The sequence below is a fragment of the Coregonus lavaretus genome (genome assembly GCF_964263955.1).
Source record: "Coregonus lavaretus genome assembly, chromosome: 2".
In the NCBI taxonomy this organism is placed as follows: Eukaryota; Metazoa; Chordata; class Actinopteri; order Salmoniformes; family Salmonidae; genus Coregonus; species Coregonus lavaretus.
Window position 1 is genome coordinate 31,613,507 of NC_139989.1, and position 27,697 is coordinate 31,641,203.

General features: G+C 44.1%; 1 long non-coding RNA gene and 1 pseudogene across 2 annotated transcripts; both read left to right on the forward strand.

The window, feature by feature from the left end:
• Positions 1-1,753: 1,753 nt before the first annotated feature.
• LOC311138727 (aldehyde dehydrogenase family 16 member A1-like) lies at positions 1,754-13,085 on the forward strand (annotated as a pseudogene). Its single transcript has 16 exons — positions 1,754-1,896; positions 4,647-4,803; positions 4,957-5,034; positions 5,211-5,370; positions 5,705-5,732; positions 6,132-6,307; positions 6,623-6,764; positions 7,958-8,114; positions 8,226-8,301; positions 10,168-10,273; positions 10,455-10,577; positions 10,678-10,845; positions 11,944-12,149; positions 12,354-12,527; positions 12,663-12,780; positions 12,915-13,085. The product of its transcript is annotated as an aldehyde dehydrogenase family 16 member A1-like (transcript).
• A 12,804-nt stretch (positions 13,086-25,889) lies between these two features.
• Positions 25,890-26,655, forward strand: LOC311103174. The gene is made up of 3 exons (XR_014610068.1): positions 25,890-25,966; positions 26,119-26,494; positions 26,640-26,655. It is a non-coding gene; the product is annotated as an uncharacterized lncRNA (long non-coding RNA).
• Positions 26,656-27,697: the final 1,042 nt, after the last annotated feature.

Sequence of the window (27,697 nt, forward strand, 5' to 3'; positions counted from 1 at the left end):
GGTCCCTTTGCAGAAAAACAGCCCCAAAGCATGATGTTTCCACCCCCATGCTTCACAGTAGGTATGGTGTTCTTTGGATGCAACTCAGCATTCTTTGTCCTCCAAACACAACGAATTGAGTTTTTACCAAAATGTTCTATTTTGGTTTCATCTGACCATATGACATTCTCCCAATCCTCTTCTGGATCATCCAAATGCACTCTAGCACACTTCAGACGGGCCTGAACATGTACTGGCTTAAGCAGGGGGACACGTCTGGCACTGCAGGATTTGAGTCCCTGGCGGCGTAGTGTGTTACTGATGGTAGGCTTTGTTACTTTGGTCCCAGCTCTCTGCAGGTCATTCACTAGGTCCCCCCGTGTGGTTCTGGGATTTTTGCTCACCGTTCTTGTGATCATTTTGACCCCACGGGGTGAGATCTTGCGTGGAGCCCCAGATCGAGGGAGATTATCAGTGGTCTTCCATTTCCTAATAATTGCTCCCACAGTTGATTTCTTCAAACCAAGCTGCTTACCTATTGCAGATTCAGTCTTCCCAGCCTGGTGCAGGTCTACAATTTTGTTTCTGGTGTCCTTTGACAGCTCTTTGGTCTTGGCCATAGTGGAGTTTGGAGTGTGACTGTTTGAGGTTGTAGACAGGTGTCTTTTATACTGATAACAAGTTCAAACAGGTGCCATTAATACAGGTAACGTGTGGAGGACAGAGGAGCCTCTTAAAGAAGAAGTTACAGGTCTGTGAGAGCCAGAAATCTTGCTTGTTTGTAGGTGACCAAATACTTATTTTCCACCATAATTTGCAAATAAATTCATTAAAAGTCCTACAATGTGATTTTCTGGGAAAAAAAATGCTCAATTTGTCTGTCATAGTTGACGTGTACCTATGATGAAAATTACAGGCCTCTCTCATCTTTTTAAGTGGGAGAACTTGCACAATTGGTGGCTGACTAAATACTTTTTTCCCCCACTGTAGATATAGAAATAGATGCTGGGGTTGAATTTGAAGGCAGAAGATGCTCTTATCTCTATCAGTCTCAGTGTTTGGGGACCTTCCTGTCTGACTTATTTCTCTTGCGGAGCTGTATGTCTGCCTCTGGGCTGCTGGGGGGGCTGATGGTTGACATCATCATCATCACTCCACACCCTCTCCTCTTGCACAAGGGACTCTGGCTGGGGGAACTCAACCCAGCATATTCAGTTCCAGGGCCCAGACCCTTACTACAATCCCCAACAAGTGTAGGGCTTTCTCTACCAGGGGTTGGCTGAAAATGGGGCCGGTCTAAAGGTACACCCTCACCTGAATTGAGAATAGTAATGGAGACATTATCAGTCTTTTCAACCTTTGAACTCCTGCTGCAGTTGAGCTCATCCTCATCTTCTGTGTCATCACGGCAGCGTTTTGACAGCAGCATTTCAGAAGTATATTTTGGGATTGGGTCCCTTGGAAGTATGTAGGAAGTAAAAGATACTGTGCTAGTGTGGCGGGCCACAGGCCTCCTTTTGAGAGGCATTTCCAGCTCATCATCTCTTGGCAGGTGGATCCAGAGAGTTGGTTGTAGGCTCAGGGAACTTGGTATTGTAAGAGCTGGGCAGGTTTTAAGTACCTTACACTGGGTAGGATACTATCATCACCATCCTCATCTTTAATGAGCCCTGGGCTAGTGTATGTTAGACGGTCTTCGGACCCTTTGCATGTCACTAGGGCTTGCTTGGGGAATTGTCAGCCCATTTAGTCACTGGATCAAGCTCCTGACCGCATGTTGGCTACAGCTCAATCTCCTGCAGCTGCTCAGGAGAAGGCTCTGAAGACACCTCAAACACTTGACACAACATCGGAGGTGTCGTGGTCTGAGGCCAAGGTTGAGGAGACTGCTTTGTGTCTCACCCTCAGCCCCTTTTGGTAACTCAAGGGATATCCCACTCTACTGCAGGGGTTCAGTGGGAATGTCAGGCAGTTCTCTGATTACACTGGACAGCTCAATCTCATTGCTTGTACTAGGCTTGGGCGGTATACCGTATATGCTGTATACCGGGGTATTTGGAAATAGCCACAGGATGGTTTTTCAATACAGGTAATACCGTTGAAACTTTCTGATTTTTTTGGTGCTACTTTTTTAGTAAATACCTGCAGTGAACTTGTGCAATACATTAAGAGATGAAGAAGAGACGCGTTCTTCATTTCACCTGTCACATAATTTTTTAGGGCTGACCCCAGTTAGTCGACTGGTCGATTGTTTGGTCGATAGGCTGTTGGTCGACCAATATATTTTTTTTTGAGCAGTAGCAAATATATATACAGTACCAGTCAAACGTTTGGACACACCTAAACATTCAAGGGTTTTTCTTTATTTTTACTATTTTCTACATTGTAGAATAATAGTGAAGACATCAAAACTATGAAATAACACATATGGAATCATGTAGTAACCAAAAAAGTGTTAAAGAAATCAAAATGTATTTTATATTTGAGATTCTTCAAATAGCCACCCTTTGCCTTTATGACAGCGTTCCACACACTTGGCATTCTCTCAATCAGCTTCACCTGGAATGCTTTTCCAACAGTCTTGAAGGAGTTCCCACATATGCTGAGCACTTGTTGGCTGCTTTTCCTTCACTCTGTGGTCCAACTCATCCCAAACCATCTCAATTGGGTTGAGGTCGGTTGATTGTGGAGGCCAGGTCATCTGATGCAGCACTCCATCACTCTCCTTCTTGGTCAAATAGCCCTTACACAGTCTGGAGGTGTTTTGGGTCGTTGTCCTGTTGAAAAACTAATTATAGTCCCACTAAGCGCAAACCAGATGGGATGGTGTATCGCTGCTGAATGCTGTGGTAGCCATGCTGGTTAAGTGTGCCTTGAATTCTAAATAAATCACCCCCACACCATCACTCCTCCTCCTCCATACTTCATGGTGAAAACCACACATGCGGAGATCATCCGTTCAATTACTCTGCGTCTCACAAAGACACAGCGGTTGGAACCAAAAATCTCCAATTTGGCCAAAGGACAGATTTCCACCGGTCCAATGTCCATTGCTCGTGTTTCTTGGCCCAAGCAAGTCTCTTCTTCTTAATGGTGTCCTTTAGTAGTGGTTTACATTTTACATTTACATTTTAGTCATTTAGCAGACGCTCTTATCCAGAGCGACTTACAGGAGCAATTAGGGTTAAGTGCCTTGCTCAAGGGCACATTTACATCATTTAGCAGACGCTCTTATCCAGAGCGACTACAAATTGGTGCATTCACCCTATAGCCAGTGGGATAACCACTTTACAATTATACTTTTTTTTCTTTTTTTTGGGGGGGGGGGGGAGGGGTAGAAGCAATTCGACCATGAAGGCCTGATTTCACGCAGTCTCCTCTGATCAGTTGATCTTGAGATGTGTCTGTGACTTGAACTCTGTGAAGCATTTATTTGTGCTGCAATCTAAGGTGCAGTTAACTCTAATGAACTTATCCTCTGCAGCAGTGTTAACTCTGGGTCTTCCTTTCCTATGGCGGTCCTCATGAGAGCCAGTTTCATCATAGCGCTTGACGGTTTTTGCGACTGCACTTTCAAAGTTCTTGAAATGTTCTGTATTGATTAACCTTCATGTCTTAATGTAATGATGGACTTTGGGATGGGGAGAACAATTGGAGGGTTACTTAGTAGCAATACAAATATCATGGTACAGCTATATGGACACAATCACTATGGTATTTTTTATTGGTAAATTTACAAACATATATAATGATAAATAGATTTATGGTATATGGTGAAATAAGTATAGCCAGTTATAATTGTAATGGCTTAGCAGATAATAACAAAAGAAGAACAATATTTACATGGCTCAAAGAGAAGGAATATAATATATATTGTTTACAGGAAACTCATTCAACAATTATAGATGAAGTTGCATGGAAATAGGGGGGGGGGGGGGGGCAAATATACTTCTCCCATGGGCAAAGAAACTCAAAAGGGGTGATGATATTAATTAACAGTAATTTCGATCCGAATGTGCAAATTGTCCAAACAGATACGCAAGGTAGATGGATTATCAGTGAACCCTTCACCTCTGTCTAGGGTTCACTGATACACACTACAACCCTTCACCCCTGTCTAGGGTTCACTGATACACACTACAACCCTTCCTCTGTCTAGGGTTCACTGATACACACTACAACCCTTCACCTCTGTCTAGGGTTCACTGATACACACTACACACCTTTACCTCTGTCTAGGGTTCACTGATACACACTACAACCCTTCAACTCTGTCTAGGATTCACTGATACAACACCACTTCACCTCTGTCTAGGGTTCACTGAGGCCCACCAATACAAAAACGAGATTCCTGTGTTCTATACTTGAAAATATATATAGAAAATATAAAAAAGTTGATAAAAACAATGCACATTAAAAACACTTTAAACAAATAATTACGTATAATTTTGCAGGAGTAAACTACCAAAGCTGCCACTAGGCTCCATGGCAACCATAAACACAAACACTACACTACAGACCACAATTTAATATTTAATATTTATGCCGGGCAAATTCAAGTTAGCATTTGAGAAATGTTCTGTATTATCTGTATCACGTCTGTTGTCTCTTCGTGTATGTGTGCTCGCGTGTGTGCATCCATCGGTCCGCGTTTGTGTGTGTGTCAGGTTGGTGAGTGGCCTCCAGAGATGCGGTCAGTGTCTGTCAGAGCTGTGCGACCTGGCCCAGTCTCCCAGTTCCCCTTCAGCACTGGTCAGACTGCTGCAGTACTACTCTACTGGGCTCAGCTCAGAGACTCCCTCATTCCTGACTGGACACCACGTGGTAAGGCCATTCGTACGCGCGTGTGTGTGCACGTGTTTGTACGTGAATCTTTATCTGTGTGTGCATGTGCGTGGTGGAGATCTATCCTTAGTATTGTACAACTGTGATTGTGAAGTGTGTGTATTGAATGTACTCTGTGTTTGTGTCTTTCAGGTGTGGTGGCAGTGGTTGTCTCTGATGACTGTTCTCTCTACTTTCTCATGCTGAAAGTCTTACCTGCACTGGCCATGGGTATGACACAAACACATACACACACACAGGTAAAGATCCAGGCTATCTAATCAATATGACCAAAGGTTAATTTCCGAGAAAGTCATGAAAACAAACCGTTTCAAAATGGACCCTGTCACATTCTACCCTGACAAAGATACCCTACCGTTTGTGACCTTAACGTTTCTGTTTCCCAGGCAACGCAGTGGTGGCGATCCCTGGCGTGGGGACAGCTCCTCCTGCTCTCTTATTGGCTCAGCTGTTTGTGGAGGCGGGACTTCCTGCGGGGGTGCTAAATGTGGTGACGGGCAACGTTTTGTCACTGGGTTCTAAAGTGGCTCAAAACCCCCAAATTTAAAAAAAAAACATTTTTAGTCATTTAGCAGACGCTCTTATCCAGAGCGACTTACAGTTAGTGAGTGCATACATTATTATTTTTTCATACTGGCCCCCCGTGGGAATTGAACCCACAACCCTGGCGTTGCAAACGCCATGCTCTACCAATTGAGCTACATCCCTGCCGGCCATTCCCTCCCCTACTAGACGCTGGGCCAATTGTGCGCCGCCCCATGGGTCTCCCGTTCGCGGCCGGCTACGACAGAGCCTGGATTCAAACCAGGATCTCTAGTGGCACAGCTAGCACTGCGATGCAGTGCCTTAGACCACTGCGCCACTCGGGAGACCACATCAGCTATGTCACTTACAGTGGCAACAAAAAGGTGCGCACACACACACACACACACACACACTCTCAAACCAATGTTTTAGTCAATAGGGCGTATACTTCCTTTTGATGTATTTTTCCTGTATGCATCTTCTTGCACCACTAACACTTGTCTCTTCTTACTAGCACTAATTTTGCTGATAGCTTCTTCATTGAGGAATGTATTTACTTGCTATGACTGTGATATGCGGTTGTTTTATCTACCTTTAGTTGAATGCACTGACTGGATAAGAGCATCTGCTGAATGACCAGAATTCTATGTAAATGTTATGGGACTAATTAGCTGTGTGAAGTGAACATTTTCTATTGGTGCAGCAGTGAATTGACAGTTGTCCCACGACAATCGTGTGTGGTGTGCTTTGGATTGTGAACTTCCTCTTTTCTTATTTTTCAGGATGGAGAGATGCTGTGCAGGGCCACAGCAGGCATGGGTGTTCCCGTCTCGCTCTCCCTCTCCCTCGGAGCCACCTGTCCCTTCATCATCTTTGAGTCTGCCGATATCGACAGCGCTGTGGATGGAGTGATAGAGACCGCCTTTAAGAAGAACAGAGAGGTGAAACAGATGGCTTTCTTCTTTCTTTTCTCACTCGTTATTTGAAGCCAAATCAGAAAATGAATCAAGAGATTCCAGTGAAATAATAATATGCAATCCGAAGCATGGCCACAGTGTTGTACAGTATGACAGATCTGGACCTCTCCCTCGCTCTAGAAACTAGCACAGAAATATATACATTTAAAGCCCTCTCTCACTGACTCAATAGGCCTATATGACTGATCTGAACAGTAGACTAATCTAATGAAACAACCTGCCCTCTCTCTCTTTCTCCCCCCTCCCCGATCTCTACATCTTTATCTCGCACCCTCTTTCTCTCCCTTCTCCCTCAGTGCCAAGGAGTCAGTGTGGGACAGTGTTGTAGCCCGTCTGAAGGTTATGATGGCAGGGATGAAGAGTGTTCCTCTCCTGGCCGAGGGGGACCGAAGGCTGGTGGACGCTGCAGTACAGGAGGCCCAACAGCAGGGAGTTACGGTCAGTCACTACATTTACATTACCCTTTCGGTTACTGGCCCAACACTCTTAACCACTAGGCTACCACATACACTGAGTGTACAAAATATTAGGAACACCTTCCTAATATTGAGTTGCACCCCCTTTTGCCCTTAGAACAGACTCAATTCGTTGGGGCATGGACTCTACAAGGTATCGAAAGCGTTCCACCGGAATTCTGGCCCATGTTGACTCCAATGCTTCCCACAGTTGTGTCAAGTTGGCTGGATATCCTTTGGGTGGTGGACCATTATTGATACACACGGGAAATTGTTGAGCATGAAAAACCCAGCAGTGTTGCAGTTCTTGACACACTCAAACCGGTGCGCCTGGCACCTAATACCATACCCAGTTCAAAGGCACTTAATATTTTGTTTTTCCCATTCACCCTCTGAATGGCACACATACACAATCCATGTATCAAGGCTTAAAAATCCTTCTTTAACCTGTCGCCTTCCCTTCATCTACACTGATTGAAGTGGATTTAACAGATGACATCAATAAGGGGTCATAGCTTTCACCTGGATTCTCCTGGTCAGTCTGTGTCATGGAAAGCGCAAGTGTTCCTAATGATTTGCACACTCGGTGTACACACTAACCTGTGAAAGTAACTGCCCCTTCCCCTTTACTTCCAGGTCATGTCCCCTAATTTTTTTATGGGCTTGACGATTATATCATGAAATGTGTGAAAACGCAGTCATTTAAGATATACAATTATATTAGTGTTTGTGGAAGAACTTACTTCTCCAGATGCCTTTTGTGAAATATTTCACTTGAAGACCATTCAAAAAGCCTACAAAAGTTCAAAGACTACAAGGCTACTTCCTGGTAAATTACGTGTCACTTTCATAGCGTATAGCCCTTAGTACAGGTGGGGGGCATCAGTCATTCAATACCATATAGGCCATAGGAGGGCAACATTTTGTACAAGCCCTGCAGTGAGCAAAATAATCAAAACATTTCAAAAAGTCCTGAAGGCAGTAAATTCAATGCAAGTTCCAAATACTGCAACTCGAAATTCCATCTTGGACTATATGGACTATTTCCTCTTGCTTTTTGTCATTTGCATTTTCTTTGTTTATACCATCATTTTGTTAGATATGGTGTTGAGCAGAATGAAAAAAAAGTCCCTTTTTAATAAATGTTAACATAATTATGTGTTTTGCTTGTATCAGCTGATCCAGCCGTGTTCCCAGCCCTCCTCCGGTGCTACCAATCCCCCCACGGTGCTGTGTGGAGTAGCCCCCTCCTGCCCCTGTGTGGTGACCCCATCCCCCGGCCCTCTGCTACCCCTCCTCTCCTTCAGGAGCCACGAGGAGGGCGTCACTCTGGGTAAGGAGGACCATACCATTTCTATGACCACACCACACTCAAACATCAACCACTAATGAAACAGTTATCTATCCAACTCTATCCGTCTGTCTATCTGTATTGTCTTGACAGGGAACCACATCCCTCATGGCCAGGCTGCCTCTCTCTGGACTGAAGACCTAACTCTGGCCCTGGAGGCTGCCAAGAGGTACAGGACTTACACACACACACACTTTCACACACACTTTCACACACACAAACACACCCACACTTACTTACACACACACACACTATCTTGGTCTCCCAATATAAATCTCAAGTCATCACGGCTGAAAACATTTTGTGTGGTGTATCCTCTCTGCATTAGATTTATAATTCCTGTCACCCAGAACCTACCTGATGGACTATGAATAATGGAATATGAGATATACAGTGAGGGGAAAAAAGTATTTGATCCCCTGCTGATTTTGTACGTTTGCCCACTGACAAAGAAATGATCAGTCTATAATTTTAATGGTAGGTTTATTTGAACAGTGAGAGACAGAATAACAACAAAGAAATCCAGGAAAACGCATGTCAAAAATGTTATAAATTGATTTGCATTTTAATGATGGAAATAAGTATTTGACCCCCTCTCAATCAGAAAGATTTCTGGCTCCCAGGTGTCTTTTATACAGGTAACGAGCTGAGATTAGGAGCACACTCTTAAAGGGAGTGCTCCTAATCTCAGCTTGTTACCTGTATAAAAGACACCTGTCCACAGAAGCAATCAATCAATCAGATTCCAAACTCTCCACCATGGCCAAGACCAAAGAGCTCTCCAAGGATGTCAGGGACAAGATTGTAGACCTACACAAGGCTGGAATGGGCTACAAGACCATTGCCAAGCAGCTTGGTGAGAAGGTGACAACAGTTGGTGAGATTATTTGCAAATGGAAGAAACACAAAAGAACTGTCAATCTCCTTCGGCCTGGGGCTCCATGCAAGATCTCACCTTGTGGAGTTACAATGATCATGATAACGGTGAGGAATCAGCCCAGAACTACACGGGAGGATCTTGTCAATGATCTCAAGGCAGCTGGGACCATAGTCACCAAGAAAACAATTGGTAACACACTACGCCGTGAAGGACTGAAATCCTGCAGTGCCCGCTAGGTCCCCCTGCTCAAGAAAGCACATATACAGGCCCGTCTGAAGTTTGCCAATGAACATCTGAATGATTCAGAGGAGAACTGGGTGAAAGTTTTGTGGTCAGATGAGACACAAATCGAGCTCTTTGGCATCAACTCAACTCACCGTGTTTGGAGGAGGAGGAATGCTGCCTATGACCCCAAGAACACCATCCCCACTGTCAAACATGGAGGTGGAAACATTATGCTTTGGGGGTGTTTTTCTGCTAAGGGGACAGGACAACTTCACCGCATCAAAGGGACGATGGACGGGGCCATGTACCGTCAAATCTTGGGTGAGAACCTCCTTCCCTCAGCCAGGGCATTCAAAATGGGTCGTGGATGGGTATTCCAGCATGACAATGACCCAAAACACACGGCCAAGGCAACAAAGGAGTGTCTCAAGAAGAAGCACATTAAGGTCCTGGAGTGGCCTAGCCAGTCTCCAGACCTTAATCCCATAGAAAATCTGTGGAGGGAGCTGAAGGTTCGAGTTGGCAAACGTCAGCCTCGAAACCTTAATGACTTGGAAAAGATCTGCAAAGAGGAGTGGGACAAAATCCCTCCTGAGATGTGTGCAAACCTGGTGGCCAATTACAAGAAACGTCTGACCTCTGTGATTGCCAACAAGGGTTTTGCCACCAAGTACTAAGTCATGTTTTGCAGAGGGGTCAAATACTTATTTCCCTCATTAAAATGCAAATCAATTAATAACATTTGTGTTTTCAGGATTTTTTTGTTGTTATTCTGTCTCTCACTGTTCAAATAAACCTACCATTAAAATTATAGACCGATCATGTCTTTGTCAGTGGGCAAACGTGCAAAATCAGCAGGGGATCAAATACTTTTTCCCTCACTGTAACACATACACACCTTATTAACACTTCCTCGACCTCTCTCCCCAGCCTGTCTGTAGGTTCAGTGTGGGTAAACTCCCATTCTGTGATGGACCCTTCCCTGCCTCTCTCTGGCCACAAGGAGAGTGGCAACTGCATCGACGGAGGGAAGGAGGTATAGACAATAGCCATTTTCTGTCCCTGTCCAGGGGGAATTTTGTTGATAATGCTTGTAATTATCCAATCTTTTCCGATCTTCACACATACCTTCTAGGGTGTCGGGCTATAGGTTGTTTGTAGACAGAGTGCCTTATGTCTGAGTGTCTCCTAAATGACTCTTTCCTCCTCTTTTCCAGGGTCTGTTCCAGTTCCTCCGCCCTTCCTCCTCTACCCCGCTACTCTCCAGCCTCTGTTGATTACTCCAAGTTTGGAACAGCGGCATCAGCGGCCATCATTCCAGAGGGATCTAATTCATCCAGGTGTGTGTGTCTTCCTTGACTTCTTTTAAAGATGCTTTTGTACTTATTCAGTCACTTGTAATGTTCTTCATTATCTCCTCTCTTTCTATCTCTCCCTCAGTACCCCTCGTTCCTACCTGCAGTATGTGGGGGGGAAGCGGTGTAAGTCGGAGTCTGGCAGCAGTGTGTGTGTCCTGGCACCAGGGGGAGCTGTGCTGGCCTACTGTCCTGATGGGGGGAGGAAAGATGTTCGCAGCGCCGTGGAGGCGGCCATTAAAGTCCAACCTGGGTGAGCTCTGCTCTGCTTTAGGCTGGATTTTTATCCACCAAACGTCACCGACACTGTCGTCAAGGCCATATGGTACTGGGGCAGTACGGAGGTGTGTTTGACCCCTGTATACTCACATATTGGGGACACACACCAACAAATGGCACTTAATTGGATTCCAGTAGAGTATTAAGTTAGCTGTGTTTTAATGTTAATCTAGCTTGGTCTCTGCCCCCTGCACCTCACTGATTCAGAGGGGTTGGGTTAAATGCAGAAGACACATTACAGTTGAATGCATTCAGTTGTGCAACTAGATATCTCCCTTTCCTTTTACCTCTGGCAAGCATCAACATCTCTGTGCAGACCCCTCTGTACAGTGTGTGGTGAAGGCGGTTACGGAGTACGTTTAGTGGAGCATTAATCTTACTCTTGGTTCTATACAATATGGACCATCACGTATAAATGCCTTCCTTCTCTCCTTCGAAATGACTGGCAAGAAAGGAGTTTGAAAAGAAAATGCATATGGGACTGGGTCTCTGTGTGTGATTTACACAGAGTATACCAAACATTAGGAACAGCTTCCTACTATTGAGTTGTATCCCCTTTTGCCCCCAGAACAGCCTCAATTTGTCGGGGCATGGACTCTACAAGGTGTCGAAAGCGTTCCACAGGGATGATGGCCCATGTAACTCCAATGCTTCCCACAGTTGTGTCAAGTTGGCTGAATGTCCTTTGGGTGGTGGACCATTCTTGATACACATGAGAAACTGTTGAGTGTGAAAAACCCAGCAGTGTTGAGGTTCTTGACACAAACCGGTGTACCTGGCACCTACTACCATACCCCGCTCAAAGGCACTTAAATATTTGTCTTGCCCATTCACCCTCTGAATGGCACACATACTGTACACAATAAATGTCTCAATTGTCTCAAGGCTTAAAAATCCTTCTTTAACCTCTCTCCTCCCCTTCATCTACAATGATTGAAGTGGATTTAACAAGTGACATCAATAAGGGATCATAGCTTTCACCTCGATTCACCTGGTCAGTCTGTCATGGAAAGAGCAGGTGTTCTTAATGTTTTGTATACTCAGTGCATATTTTCTCTCTCTCTCCTGACAGTTGGATGAAGAAGAGCCCTGTGGCCCGAGCTCAGTCCCTCTTCTCTCTGGCTGAGACCTTGGCACTGAAGAGGCGGGACATGGCCGTGTCACTCCACTCCCAGACAGGCCTCTCATTGGAGGAGGCTGACATGGAGGTGGAGCTCAGCATCGCCCAGCTCTGTGATTTGGGCTGCCCGCTGTGATAAGGAAAGGGGCGGAGTTCCGGTGAGAATTTGTATATTATGTATTATGTCCTATAGTAGTAACTTTTGTATAATACTATTGGCTGTTTATGTTCAACACTTACTCACTCACCCGCAACGCTCTGGCTAGCACACAGGGCACCAACAAAGCCTCTCCACTTCAGGCGGTCACACTGTAGATAAAGTGTCTCTTCTCTAATCTTCTGTTCTCTAACCCATCCCACAGTCCGGTTCGGCTCTGTCCATCCCTGAGGCTCTAGGAGTGGTGGGTGTGGTTCTCCCTGACTCCTCCCCCCTCCTCTCTATGGTCTCCCTGCTGGCAGCTTCTGTTGCCATGGGCAATGCTGTCGTCATGGTGCCCAGTCCAAAGTACCCCCTGCCTGCTCTAGAGTTCATCCAAGTGAGTTCTGTCCTGCCCCCTGACATTTTGATTCAACTGTGTGTTTGTGTGCACACGCTTGCTTGTGTATGCTGTTGCGTGTGTGTGCGTTTGCATGTATTTTCCCCTAAACACATCTCTTCCCTGTCTCTCTAGGTTCTCCAGTCCTCAGATCTTCCAGGTCAGCATTATAACTGGTGGCAGAGATCAGCTGACCCAGGCTTTAGCCAATCACAGTGTCATCAAGGCCATATGGTACTGGGGGAGTATGGAGGTGTGTTTGACCCCTGTATACTCACACACAACAACAAATAGCACTTAATTGTATTCCAGTAGAGTATGTAAATGACCTGTGTTTAAGGTTAATCTATCTTTGTCTCTGTCGGTCTCTCTCTCACACACACACAGGGTTGCCAGTTCCTCCAGCACACATGTGCCAGCCCTCTGAAGAGCCTGTGGCTCCACTGCCAGGAGGAGGAAGATGGAGGGAGAGACTGGACCCAGCCTCATCCCTCACTCCTGGAGGAGATGTGGAGACAGGACGTCCAGTGGAAGACTGTCTGGATCCCCACTGCTTAGAGAGAGAGGGGGGGAAGAGGGAGGGAAAGAGACAGATACAGTGGGGGAAAAAAGTATTTAGTCAGCCACCAATTGTGCAAGTTCTCCCACTTAAAAAGATGAGAGAGGCCTGTAATTTTCATCATAGGTACTGTTAGATTAATTTGGATTTTAAGAATAATGACTAAAGGATTTCACCCCAAATACAGTATAAATGTTAGAATTATCATGTAGTGTCAACCCACTAACAGAGGGGGCGGTACTAAACATTCAAGGGTGAAGGGGAAGGCGGAAACTGTTTAGAAAAGCCACCTAAAGGTGGGAGGAGTCAAGTTCAGGAGGTATAAAATCGTATGTTTGTGTTTTTGGCGTCAGAGCTCTTCATGAATAAACATACAAAAAATCCTTCTTCGTGGTTATGGACCTTGAATCATTTATGATTAAAACCAGAGCCTTACAACCTCTGGTAATGATTCAAGCTTAGGTTGAATTAGAGATAGAAATTCACATGACAGGTACACGTCAACTATAACAGACAAATTGAGGAAAAAAAATCCAGAAAATCACATTGTAGGATTTTTAATGAATTTATTTGCAAATTATGGTGGAAAATAAGTATTTGGTCACCTACAAACAAGCAAGATTTCTGCCTGTAACTTCTTCTTTAAGAGGCTCCTCTGTCCTCCACTTGTTACCTGTATTAATGGCACCTGTTTGAACTTGTTATCAGTATAAAATACACCTGTCCACAACCTCAAATAGTCACACTCCAAACTCCACTATGGCCAAGACCAAAGAGCTGTGAAAGGACACCAGAAACAAAATTGTAGACCTGCAATAGGCTGGGAAGACTGAATCTGCAATAGGTAAGCAGCTTGGTTTGAAGAAATCAACTGTGGGAGCAATTATTAGGAAATGGAAGACATACAAGACCACTGATAATCTCCCTCGATCTGGGGCTCCACGCAAGATCTCACCCCGTGGGGTCAAAATGATTACAAGAATGGTGAGCAAAAATCCCAGAACCACACGAGGGGACCTAGTGAATGACCTGCAGAGAGCTGGGACCAAAGTAACAAAGCCTACCATCAGTAACACACTACGCCGCCAGGGACTCAAATCCTGCAGTGCCAGACGTGTCCCCCTGCTTAAGCCAGTACATGTCCAGGCCCGTCTGAAGTTTGCTAGAGTGCATTTGGATGATCCAGAAGAGGATTGGGAGAATGTCATATGGTCAGATGAAACCAAAATAGAACTTTTTGGTAAAAACTCAACTCGTCGTGTTTGGAGGACAAAGAATGCTGAGTTGCATCCAAAGAACACCATACCTACTGTGAAGCATGGGGGTGGAAACATCATGCTTTGGGGCTGTTTTTCTGCAAAGGGACCAGGACGACTGATCCGTGTTAAGGAAAGAATGAATGGGGCCATGTATCGTGAGATTTTGAGTGAAAACCTCCTTCCATCAGCAAGGGCATTGAAGATGAAACGTGGCTGGGTCTTTCAGCATGACAATGATCCCAAACACACTGCCCGGGCAACGAAGGAGTGGCTTCGTAAGAAGCATTTCAAGGTCCTGGAGTGGCCTAGCCAGTCTCCAGATCTCAACCCCATAGAAAATCTTTGGAGGGAGTTGAAAGTCCGTGTTGCCCAGCGACAGCCCCAAAACATCACTGCTCTAGAGGAGATCTGCATGGAGGAATGGGCCAAAATACCAGCAACAGTGTGTGAAAATCTTGTGAAGACTTACAGAAAACGTTTGACCTGTGTCATTGCCAACAAAGGGTATATAACAAAGTATTGAGAAACTTTTGTTATTGACCAAATACTTATTTTCCACCATAATTTGCAAGTAAATTCATTAAAAATCCTACAATTTGATTTTCTGGAGAAAAAAAATCTCAATTTGTCTGTCATAGTTGACGTGTACCTATGATGAAAATTACAGCCCTCTCTCATCTTTTTAAGTGGGAGAACTTACACAATTGGTGGCTGACTAAATACATTTTTTCCCCACTGTAGGTGAGAGAGATAGAGAGGCGGGGGGAGACAGATAGCGGGGGGACAGTAGAGTGAGAGATTACGTATATTAAAACAAGAAAATGTATTTGAAGTGTGTGTGTGTGGGGGGGGGGGGGGGTATGGGGGTTATAAGGGTCATTCTTAGTCGCATTCTGGGAATTATTTTATGTAACGCACTTGACAGACGGGCGATTTGGGAATTTTCTACAAACCATATAAAACGTCCCCTTTCATGCAGAAGATCATGATGACTATGAAACCTTCAAGGATGTTCCAGTGGTTTCCTCCCATCAGAGGACTGTAGGCCGATGACTCAGTGGTAAATAACACCAGATACATGGAGAGACGTTATAACATGTTATGGAGAGATGTTATAAACGGTTATATCCTGTATGGATCACTGACCTCTACCTCTATTGCTCCTATGCCTGGTCTGATGCCTTAATAGCACTGGCGGTGATGCATTCCCTACAGGATGCATCACCGCCAGTCATTTTGCCTTACTGTTATATCAATAAGGGGCTTACGTTGAGATTTTTGTATTTTATTTGTCCCCCATGAGACGTTAATACAGCTGTACCAATTTTAGATGATTAATACTGTTATGTTAAACTGTAGTAGTGTTCCAAACAAAAAGGTAGACATTCCTTTTGTGGGATCTTCAATCGTGCCAGATAGGCTACTGTTTCAGCACAAGTAGTCTTCACGTTTCTGTCATATTTTTTATGTCCAATTAGACATTGAAATATATATGATAAAAACATTATAAATGATAATGTAGTTCTGACGTTCAAAAGCCATAATAAAAAGATAATCACCTCAGGAAATAAATCTCTATTTTTTTAAGGAGTAGGCTATCTTAGTTCATGAGGGCTGGTCATGAGATTGCTTTTTGAGGAAGTGATTGTATGACTGGCAGGCGCATAACTTGCAGGAGGTCATGAAGACGTGTGTGCGTTTTACCCCCTCAATTTTATACCATGATGAATTTGACTGTTTATAAATTCGTTCCCCACTGTAAAGCGCCAGGCAGCTACTGGCTTTCTGTGGCTTTACACCACACAGTGCTACTCAATTCCTTTCTTTAGGCGTGTAAAAACTGTTGGTCGCTAAATCCGGCAAGACCTAGGACCATGTAAAAACAGCTAGCTGGAGTTTGTCTGAGCCCTCATCCGCTATGTATTTAATGCTGAGGCTACATACAGGCACCCTAGTCTGATGGCATTGTCTCACATTTCGTTATTGTGCTGATAGTTCATCCTTTACTGTTATTATTGTATAATACAAGGGCAGTGCCTTTCTCACATTGTGGTCATTTCCAGGCCTAGTGCTTTATCATAGCCTTATAGCATACAGTGCATTCAGAAAGTATTCAGACCTCTTGACTTTTTCCACATTGTTACGTTACAGCCTTATTCTAAAATGGATTAAATTAATGTTTTTCCTCATCAATCTACACACAATATCCCATAATGACAAAGCGAAAACAGGTTTTTAGATTTTCTTTGCAAATGTATAAAAAACTGAAATACCTTATAAGTAGTGGCGCAGTGGTCTAAGGCACTGCATCACAGTGCTAGCTGTGCCACTAGAGATCCTGGTTCGAATCCAGGCTCTGTCGTAGCCGGCCGCGACCGGGAGACCCATGGGCGGCGCACAATAATATATAATGCAACACCCTGCTACAACTCAACTCTCCGTGGTGTGAAAGAGGTGTGGGACTGTAGGTGTGAGTAAGGATGACAAAAGCAGAGAATACCGTTAACAGGGAATTTATTCCTTCACACGGTAAGTTTGGGGAAAAGGGGCTGGACGGAACCAAAGCAAAGAAAGTAAATATCAAAGCCCCCTCTCCTACCTTACCTGCCTACCCACTATCAATCAATCAATCAATTTTATTTTATATAGCCCTTCGTACATCAGCTAATATCTCGAAGTGCTGTACAGAAACCCAGCCTAAAACCCCAAACAGCTAGTAATGCAGGTGTAGAAGCACGGTGGCTAGGAAAAACTCCCTAGAAAGGCCAAAACCTAGGAAGAAACCTAGAGAGGAACCAGGCTATGAGGGGTGGCCAGTCCTCTTCTGGCTGTGCCGGGTGGAGGTTATAACAGAACCATGCCAAGATGTTCAAAAATGTTCATAAGTGACAAGCATGGTCAAATAATAATCAGGAATAAATCTCAGTTGGCTTTTCATAGCCGATCATTAAGAGTTGAAAACAGCAGGTCTGGGACAGGTAGGGGTTCCATAACCGCAGGCAGAACAGTTGAAACTGGAATAGCAGCAAGGCCAGGCGGACTGGGGACAGCAAGGAGTCACCACGGCCGGTAGTCCCGACGTATGGTCCTAGGGCTCAGGTCTCTCAGTTGGCTTTTCATAGCCGATCATTAAGAGTTGAAAACAGCAGGTCTGGGACAGGTAGGGGTTTCGTAACCGCAGGCAGAACAGTTGAAACTGGAATAGCAGCAAGGCCAGGCGGACTGGGGACAGCAAGGTGTCAGCATGCCCGGTAGTCCTGACGTATGGTCCTAGGGCTCAGGTTCTCAGAGAGAAAGAGAGAACGAGAGAATTAGAGAGAGCATACTTAAATTCACACAGGACACTGGATAAGACAGGAGAAGTACTCCAGGTATAACCAACTAACCCCAGCCCCCCGACACATAAACTACTGCAGCATAAATACTGGAGGCTGAGACAGGAGCGGTCCGGAGACACTGTGGCCCCATCCGAAGAAACCCCCGGACAGGGCCAAACAGGAAGGATATAACCCCACCCACTCTGCCAAAGCACAGCCCCCGCACCACTAGAGGGATATCCTCAACCACCAACTTACAATCCTGAGACAAGGCCGAGTATAGCCCACAGAGGTCTCCACCACAGCACAAACCAAGGGGGGGCGCCAACCCAGACAGGAAGATCACTACTTACTTAACTAGCACCACCTGGTGCATTAACCAAAATACAAGGGATGGTCCGCCCAGGTCTTTCCTAGTGTGCATAGACAGTCAACTTCTACGGGTAATGTATGCCTGCGGGCCTCTTGCCTAAGCACTCCCTAGGTGCCTTCCCCTTCCCCCCTTGGGAACAAATGAAACAAAAATAGCAAACTGGTTCACAACAAAACCTGAGAAAAAAACTAACTCAGGACATTAAAGAAACTCTAAGCCACAAACTAACACAAAACATTACAATTGGTTCTCAGAGCAACAACAACACAGTACATACCAAACTCTTAGCATACAACCAACATGCTGTAACTCTCAGCAATTCTGGTTCCCCTTTTCTGAGCAACTGGGGCTTATATAGCTTCAGGAGGAGTTGGTAAATTGGAGACAGCTGCGTCCTGACGAGGGCGCGGTGTCAGCTCTCCAATCATCAATGTTTTTCAACTCAATCAGCTGCTTGTTGGGGAATTTCAGGAACCCATTTCCTGAAATACAGTGGGAAAAAAAAGTATTTAGTCAGCCACCAATTGTGCAAATCCTCCCACTTAAAAAAATGAGAGAGGCCTGTAATTTTCATCATAGGTACACGTCAACTATGACAGACAAAATGAGGAAAAAAAATCCAGAAAATCACATTGTAGGATTTTTTATGAATTTATTTGGAAATTATGGTGGAAAATAAGTATTTGGTCAATAACAAAAGTTTCTCAATACTTTGTTATATACCCTTTGTTGGCAATGACACAGGTCAAATGTTTTCTGTAAGTCTTCACAAGGTTTTCACACACTGTTGCCGGTATTTTGGCCCATTCCTCCATGCAGATATCCTCTAGAGCAGTGATGTTTTGGGGCTGTCGCTGGGCAACACGGACTTTCAACTGCCTCCAAAGATGTTCTATGGGGTTGAGATCTGGAGACTGGCTAGGCCACTCCAGGACCTTGAAATGATTCTTACGAAGCCACTCCTTCGTTGCCCGGGCGGTGTGTTTGGGATCATTGTCATGCTGAAAGACCCAGCCACGTTTCATCTTCAATGCCCTTGCTGGTGGAAGGAGGTTTTCACTCAAAATCTCACGATACATGGCCCCATTCATTCTTTCCTTTACACGGATCAGTCGTCCTGGTCCCTTTGCAGAAAAACAGCCCCAAAGCATGATGTTTCCACTCCCATGCTTCACAGTATGTATGGTGTTCTTTGGATGCAACTCAGCATTCTTTGTCCTCCAAACACGACGATTTGAGCTTTTACCAAAAAATTATATTTTGGTTTCATCTGACCATATGACATTCTCCCAATCCTCTTCTGGATCATCCAAATGCACTCTAGCAAACTTCAGACGGGCCTGGACATGTACTGGCTTAAGCAGGGGGACACGTCTGGCACTGCAGGATTTGAGTCCCTGGCGGCGTAGTGTGTTACTGATGGTAGGCTTTGTTACTTTGGTCCCAGCTCTCTGCAGGTCATTCACTAGGTCCCCCCGTGTGGTTCTGGGATTTTTGCTCACCGTTCTTGTGATCATTGGTGTCTCCATAGACACCAATGCGATAGCGGTCTGCTTAGTCATTGACTTCCATTGAAACAGAACCATTGAGGGAGTGGAACATCTCACTTCCTCTTCCGTCTCTGCTTGAGACTCCAGAATGCTGAGTCACAATGACAAGCCAGAAATACAGCCAGGGCATAGCCTGAGTCAGTCCACACTGTAGTAGAACAAACAGGAGGATATGACAGGAAATTAGTGGGATGGAGGGAGAAAAATAGGAATAGAGGGGGAAAGAGTACAGACTAAAAAACTTTGTGTCACCCTTCAGAACTTCAATAGAAAGAGTTCTGTAACGGTTAATCATTTACAGTATTACTATCACTTCTGTTTATAACTTTAACTTAAGAACATTCTTAGTTTGTACGATACAATTGTAATGCTAAGAGACAGATACAAATGTACAGGATGGGTACCTGGAGGAAAATGGGGGAGGGTCATGCTTTTTCAATTTCAGTCAAGGGGAAGGTTTAGTATTTTTAAAATCTAAGAGAGCTGTTGGGATAGCGTAAATAAAACTAGGCTGCATTACACACGGCAATGGATATTCCAACCCTGAGCCCCGGACTGCTCTGCTCTTGCTGATCAAAACCTTTTTTTGTGCTGCCTAACCAATGCTGTGTTGTGGAGGCCTACAGTGGCAGTTCAGGAGGAGAGTCAAAGAATTCCTCCAAAAATTATTTTTGATTGGGCCTAGTTCAGAAAATGCAATATCTTGCGCGCAGACTAGCCTATAGCCTATGTTCTCTTCAGTTTGAGAAGGAGAGCGCGAAGATGAGGACCGGAGGTCAACTTTGATAGCTTGCTACTACTATAATTGATTTTTTTTTTAACTATACGTTTCTTGCCCATGATGTATTTATCCGAGTTATTGACATCACAATAAGCCAGATTTTAGTTACTTACATTGTGGTGCTGAAACTTGAAGCAGCAATCGCAGCACAATCAATTGGAAATGGACAGCTGATGGTGCTGAAAAGTAGCAAATTGGAGTAGGAATAATTCATTTAAACCGTCTTCATTTTAATTAAACTTTATTAACAACAAGAGGACTTTGTGTTGGAGCCTATTTCTTCCTATATAAGAAATAAGAGGTAGGCCTACCTGTTTGACAGACGAAATTAGGCTATAGGCTGCTATATCCATAGATTTGTCGGCCAATTCCTCCACCCACCATGCACTCTTTAAATTGCCTACCTCCATGTCAGTGAAGGTCTGTTAAGTTAAAACCAGTACTGGAATTGAGGGGGTATGAGAGGGTATGCCATAGGCCTACCTTTTATTAAAGAAAATGGCAAAAAGAACAGGCCTACCCATTGTTATCTTAAGATTTTGAATAAAATAAAACAGATCTGATTATATAAAGTGACCTATAACAGCACTTTGGTCCGTTATGCTTTATTCTAGAAACAAGCTGAAAATACCCTGGAAAGACATGACTTCGATGCATATGGGAATATCATTGTTTAGTTTCTTTGACATTCTGAGTCTGAGCTACAATCTTCCATAGTGGAGGAGGGGGAAAAAAAGTCAATTTGCTTTGGAAGTAATCTAATTCTGTCACTTTCAATTGATTAAGCTATTCCCTTTCTGTACAAATGATGTTTAAACCCAGACAGCTTTTAGGGAAACCCTTGTGACCTTCTGTTGTTAAAGAAGAGTAGCCATCAGTTAAAGATTACATTTCTCTACGTCGGTAGGCCTACTGTCTGGGGTGGAAAGGTAGGCCTAACTTTTGAAAGTACCATGCTCAGATTCCTAACAGGGACAGTTTCGTTGCAAACAAGACACACTGATTTGGCATTGGAGAAATATGATAAGATCAGTGGTGATTTTAGCATGTCAATCTTGGTGGGGCAAACTCCCCCCCAAAAATGTAAATGCATGCCAGCAAAGCAACTACACAATTCAACATGAATTGCACTATAACGGTGACAAACGGTGCCCAAACTGTTAGAGCCTATATAAAGTAGTCCCAACACCTTACCACTGCTATACCTGTCTATCAGCGGAGCATTGTCTGGCAGCGATACGGTTCATGCAGCCTCATTTACTGCCTTAAAAAAAAAGCATAGCTGATATGGCTGACTTGCTTAAACGAATGTGGTTTCTACTGACAATTAAGATGTACAAATGATGGCATAAGGGGACGACGAGCGGATAAGAGGCAATCCGTAATTTCAATTAAGACATCAATTAATTAATTAATGTTGATCCAAACCAGTCAGGTTTCAAGACTGGTCATTCAACTGAGACTGCTCTTCTCTGTGTCACGGAGGCTCTCCGCACTGCTAAAGCTAATTCTCTCTCCTCTGCTCTTATCCTTCTAGACCTATCCGCTGCCTTTGATACTGTGAACCATCAGATCCTCCTCTCCACCCTCTCCGAGTTGGGCATCTCCGGCGCTGCTCACTCTTGGATTGCGTACTACCTGACAGGTCGCTCCTACCAGGTGGCGTGGCGAGAATCTGTCTCCGCACCACGTGCTCTCACCACTGGTGTCTCCCAGGGCTCAGTTCTAGGCCCTATCCTATTCTCTCTATACATCAAGTCACTTGGCTCTGTCATATCCTCACATGGTCTCTCCTATCATTGCTACGCAGACGACACACAATTCATTTTCTCCTTTCCCCTTCTGATAACCAGGTGGCGAATCGCATCTCTGCATGTCTGGCAGACATATCAGTGTGGATGTCGGATCACCACCTCAAGCTGAACCTCGGCAAGACGGAGCGGCTCTTCCTCCCGGGGAAGGACTGCCCGCTCCATGATCTCGCCATCACGGTTGACAACTCCATTGTGTCCTCCTCCCAGAGTGCAAAGAACCTTGGCGTGACCCTGGACAACACCCTGTCGTTCTCCGCTAACATCAAAGCGGTGACCCGATCCTGCAGGTTCATGCTCTACAACATTCACAGAGTACGACCCTACCTTACACAGAAAGCGGCACAGGTCCTAATCCAGGCACTTGTCATCTCCCGTCTGGATTACTACAACTCGCTGTTGGCTGGGCTCCCTGCCTGTGTCATTAAACCCCTAAAACTTATCCAGAACGCTGCAGCCCGTCTGGTGTTCAACCTTCCCAAGTTCTCTCATGTCACCCCGCTCCTCCGCACACTCCACTGGCTTCCGTTTGAGGCTCGCATCTACTACAAGACCATGGTGCTTGCCTACGGAGCTGTGAGGGGAACGGCACCTCATTACCTTCAGGCTCTGATCCTACACCCAAACGAGGGCACTACGTTCATCCACCTCTGGCCTGCTAGCTCCCCTACCTCTACGGAGGCACAGTTCCCGCTCAGCCCAGTCAAAGCTATTCGCTGCTCTGGCACCCCAATGGTGGAACAAGCTCCCCCACGACGCCAGGACAGCGGAGTCACTAACCCCCTTCAAGAGCGTCTGCTAAATGATGTAAATGTAAATGTGCGAGCTAGGACGAACGTAGTCAATCTAATATTTGTTCAGCACTTTTGAAATGTACAATGACAGAATTCAGAACATGGGCCGTTCTTACATTATTCTCCCTGTACACCAAGTCAGAACCGTAGGATAAATAAAGGGGGCATATAAGCAGACAATGAAAGCTCTTACAATATTCGATGATGACATTTCTCTAAAACAGGCTATAGACTACATGTGCACCACCAAGTCAGAACAGTTTGCTAAGTTATGAGGGGAAAAAGGACCAAATTATTAGGGTGAGGCACATGTGCTACTAACAGCTTACTACACAACATACACTTAGTATTACTTTCTTAGCTACAGTATACATATCTCCCTGGCATATCACATCACTTATGCAGAAGCATACAAGACATTTCTGGACTCACCTTGTTGTGCTGTGCTCACATGAAAAGGAAGGTGGTGCGGCGGTCCTTCGTTGGCAAATTTTGTCATCAAACTTTGTCATCAAAGTCTGGCATTCTCTGGATTTATGGTGCTTTTTAGACAACTGGGAACTCTACAAAAAAAAACAAGGTTGAATCATGACGTCAGTGATCTTCAGGTTGGAGCTCTAGAAAGAAGCCAGAGTTCCCGACTTGGAATTCCAAGTTGGATGACCGTTCAAAACGTATTTTCCCAGTCGGAGCTCATATTTTTCAGAGTTCCCAGTTGTCTTGAACTCACTGAAGTCTGAGATTTCCCAGTTCCGAGTTTCCAGTTGTTTTGAACTCGGCCAATGGCATGGCCAATGTTGAATGTTTATCCTTTTAAGCTTGGAAAAGAGACCCTTAAAACCAGACTTGGACCACACACACACTCCACTGAATAGCAGGCTAGTGATTGCTTTGCAATGCTTGCAGTTAGCCACTGATTCCTTCCAAACCACTCATTGTTGAATTTGTGATTTCCAACTTGTTGGCTGATGAGCACCGATACTTTTTATCTATAATTTCTCTTCAGAATTTGTCTTCATGTGACAAGGATTGAAAATGATTTGCCAGTAGATTGTCGACTTGATTCATGATGATGACTGCTAGCTTGCTAGCTAAGATTTTGAAAGTATGATGTTGACATGATCAGTCCAATCAAAGCTACGGTAGATATAACATGATTTAATGTCATTTTTAATGACCTTGAGCCTTCTTAGATGGGCACTTCTAATGTAACTCTATGGCAGCACCCAAGGGGCTTGAATTGTCGAGCTCTCCCTGTAGATTTTGCGGTGACATAGTGTCCCCATGAGTGACAGAACACTGAGCCAATCACAGCGCAACTAGAGAACATTACCAACCCCTACACTCCGTATTTTCCACTGGCTGCCCCACCACCACCACCACCACCACCACCACCACAGAAAGCACTGAGCTAGGCTGAAATGCCTGCATTTTGGAGCTGCCTTACTCAAGAAAGCAAAAAAGAGACCATGTTAGTATGTGGCTTTATTAACTCAATTATTCTTTTTTTTTTTACATTGTTTGACACGTATTAATGCCAAAATAACATGCAAAACAGGTGGGGCTCAAACAAAGCTAAACATGCCCCACCTGCCCTGAATGACGGGTCACCACTGGATAAGATGAACACATAGGCCTATCTCTCTGTCCATTCTTAGCCTGTAATTTCAGTAATTTGTGTAGTATAAAAAAATATTCTGCTAATATGTAAAATTACGTAGAAATGCATGACATTTTTATAAAGGCAACTTTCTCTTGGACCTGCAAATACGATGATAGATTCATGCAATGTTTTTACTATAAATTAGATATTTCCACCCCTACTCTTGTCCATAGGGGTCTGTGAACCCACAATATTTTTTTGGGGTATAGGGGAGGGTCACTTGTTTTTTCTCAAGCGTTCAGGGAGGGTTTAGGTAAGATATCATTTGCTGAAGGTAGAGACATCCGTTTTCATTTCAGAGATGTCCGATTTTCTCTGTGTAACCCTTATTATAAATAACATTCACTCCTGAAGTTGGCCCTTCTGCTAAAACAAGGTCACTTTGAATTAGTCACAGCCCTTTTACAACACCGGTTTAAGCATGCAATAAGTCAACTGTCACTCCCAACAGTCTGAAGGGGCTTTGTCTCATTGTCTCCAAAACTTTTGTTTGCACTCATAATCAAAACATTAGGCTATAAAGTGAGGTTCAGTCTAAGAGTTGGTCAAAGTAACAGAGAGCAGAGCACACACTTCAAGGGCTACCTATGTTCAAAGTACCTTTCCCCCATTTGAAGCATCATTATCATTTTTCAACAATAAACCTAGATAGTAGCTATGACAAACTGATAGCTAATTTTCCCCAAACATCGGACACCCCCTAACCTCGGACACTCTCTAGCGGTTGGAGGACTGAATCACCTCGATCTCAACATTTAAATGGACTGAAAAATAACGGTACGTTTTGTGACTAACGACACCCTTTTAGCTAGCTGACCACCGATTTTCAGTGCAATTTATGTAAGTTAAGTTAGGTTTTGAGAGTTTTCAAAAAAGTTATATGTACACATTTTGTGGAACACGCTGCATATTGTAAAATTCGACTGCGCGACAGACCACACCTAATTTAATATCCAACTTTTTACCTCTGAAATATAGCTAACGGATTTTCTAATGTTGCTATCTTAGTTGCTAAATGTTGATAGAACTGCTAAGTAAGCAAAAAGGAAAGAAATTGTAAGTGTTAGATAATACATATCACGAAAACAGCTACATGTTGTCAAGCTTTACCGTATCAAAATTGGAGTCCTCTGACGGAGGCGTTTTGCACAATCTGCAAAAATGTATTTGGAACTTTGAACCATGAACTTATTGACACCTATCACTGTTGGCTATGTTTCATCTTACAACAACTACATAGAGGCAGTATTTAGTCAAATGGTACAATGTATGCATCAATATTACACTAATTGGGACACTAATTTTCATTACAGATAACATCAAACAAAAAACGTGGGTACACTTTCAGTTATTGTGAAAACTTTCATCACCTTTCAATGCCTTAGCTTTGAAATGTAAATGTTTATACATATTCAGATTGAGTTATCTTTCTAAAATGTGTATAGTATGCCAAGTTATTTAGCTACATGTATTTACCACTGCAGCATGGAGAAAGTCAAGAGGAAGCAGTGGAGTGAGGTGGACATGTTCCATGCCATGGAGGACTGCGGGGCAGGGATGGCTATCCGCCAGGCTGCCAAGGTTAGGCATCTTTTGTTTTTAGGAGATTACCATGTGTATGTGAATTTTATCTGCTAGTAACAGTTTTATTTTCTTATCTACCAAGGTGCATGGTGTACCTCGGCAGACCCTGGCGGACAGGCTGAGCGGCCGGGTGACCCATGGTTGTCGCAGTGGACCACCCACATTGCTTGCACCAGAGGATGAAAAGTCTCTGGTGCAGTACTGTATCTACTGCGCCAGCCATGGGTTCCCCTTCACCAGACAGAGGCTGATGAAATACGCCGACAAAATACGCAGGTATTTTGTGTTCTATGTGTTTATGTGTGTAGATTGGTGGACTGAATGTTCTCAATGTGTGTGATGTAAATGTGGATGTGTATGGTGATGCCAAAACAAACATTTTCATCCTGGATGGACAATTATATATTCTATTCTATTGTAGGTTTCGGCACCCAGGGGAAACAATCCCACCACTGGGGAAGAGGTGGTGGGAAATGTTCAGGAGGAGGCACAAGAACCTAAGCATGAGGAGGCCGGACACCCTGGATAGGGGGAGAGCTGAGCACTTGGAGGAGAGTGGGTTGAGGGAGAAACCCAGACAAATCTATAACTGCGATGAGTCTGGGTTTCATAGCGACCAGAGCAGGCACAAAGTGCTGGCTCCCCAGGGCGCAAAACACTTGTACCAGCAGGCTCCGGGGACCAAGGAGCACATCAAAGTTGGATCAGCCTGTAGTGTGGTTTTCCACTTTAATTTTGAGGGTGACTCCAAATCCAGACCTCCATGGGTTGATAAATTTGATTTCCATTGATAATTTTTGTGTGATTTTGTTGTCAGCACATTCAACTATGTAAAGAAAAAAGTATTTAATAAGATTATTTCATTCATTCAGATCTAGGATGTGTTATTTTAGTGTTCCGTTAATTTTTTTGAGCAGTGTATATATATATTTTTTACAACAAACAAAAAAACATACATGGACAAAAACAATAAAAAACGTAACATTTACATACTGTCATGTATACGCAGGGAGTCAGGAAGCAGGTGCAGAAGGAGAGTTTAATAACAATGATGCAAGGCAAATGAACAAAACAGGGGATGCTTACTGAACATGAAAACAAACCAGTACTGCCTAATGACTGAGACTACTGAGGGCCAAATAAAGGGAAGGTAATCAAGGTGATGATGGGGTCCAGGTGTGCGTAATGATGGGGAGCAGGTGAGTGTAATAATTGTTGCCAGGGCCGGTGGTTAGTAGACCGGCAACGTCAAGCGCTGGAGAGAGGGAGCGTGAGTAGGCATGACACATACATATATATACATACATACAGTACCAGTCAAAAGTTTGGACACACCTACACATTCAAGGGTTTTTATTTATTTTTACTATTTTCTACATTTTAGAATAATAGTGAAGATATCAAAACTATGAAATAACACATATGGAATCATGTAGTAACCAAAAAAGTTTTAAACAAATCAAAATATAATTTATATTT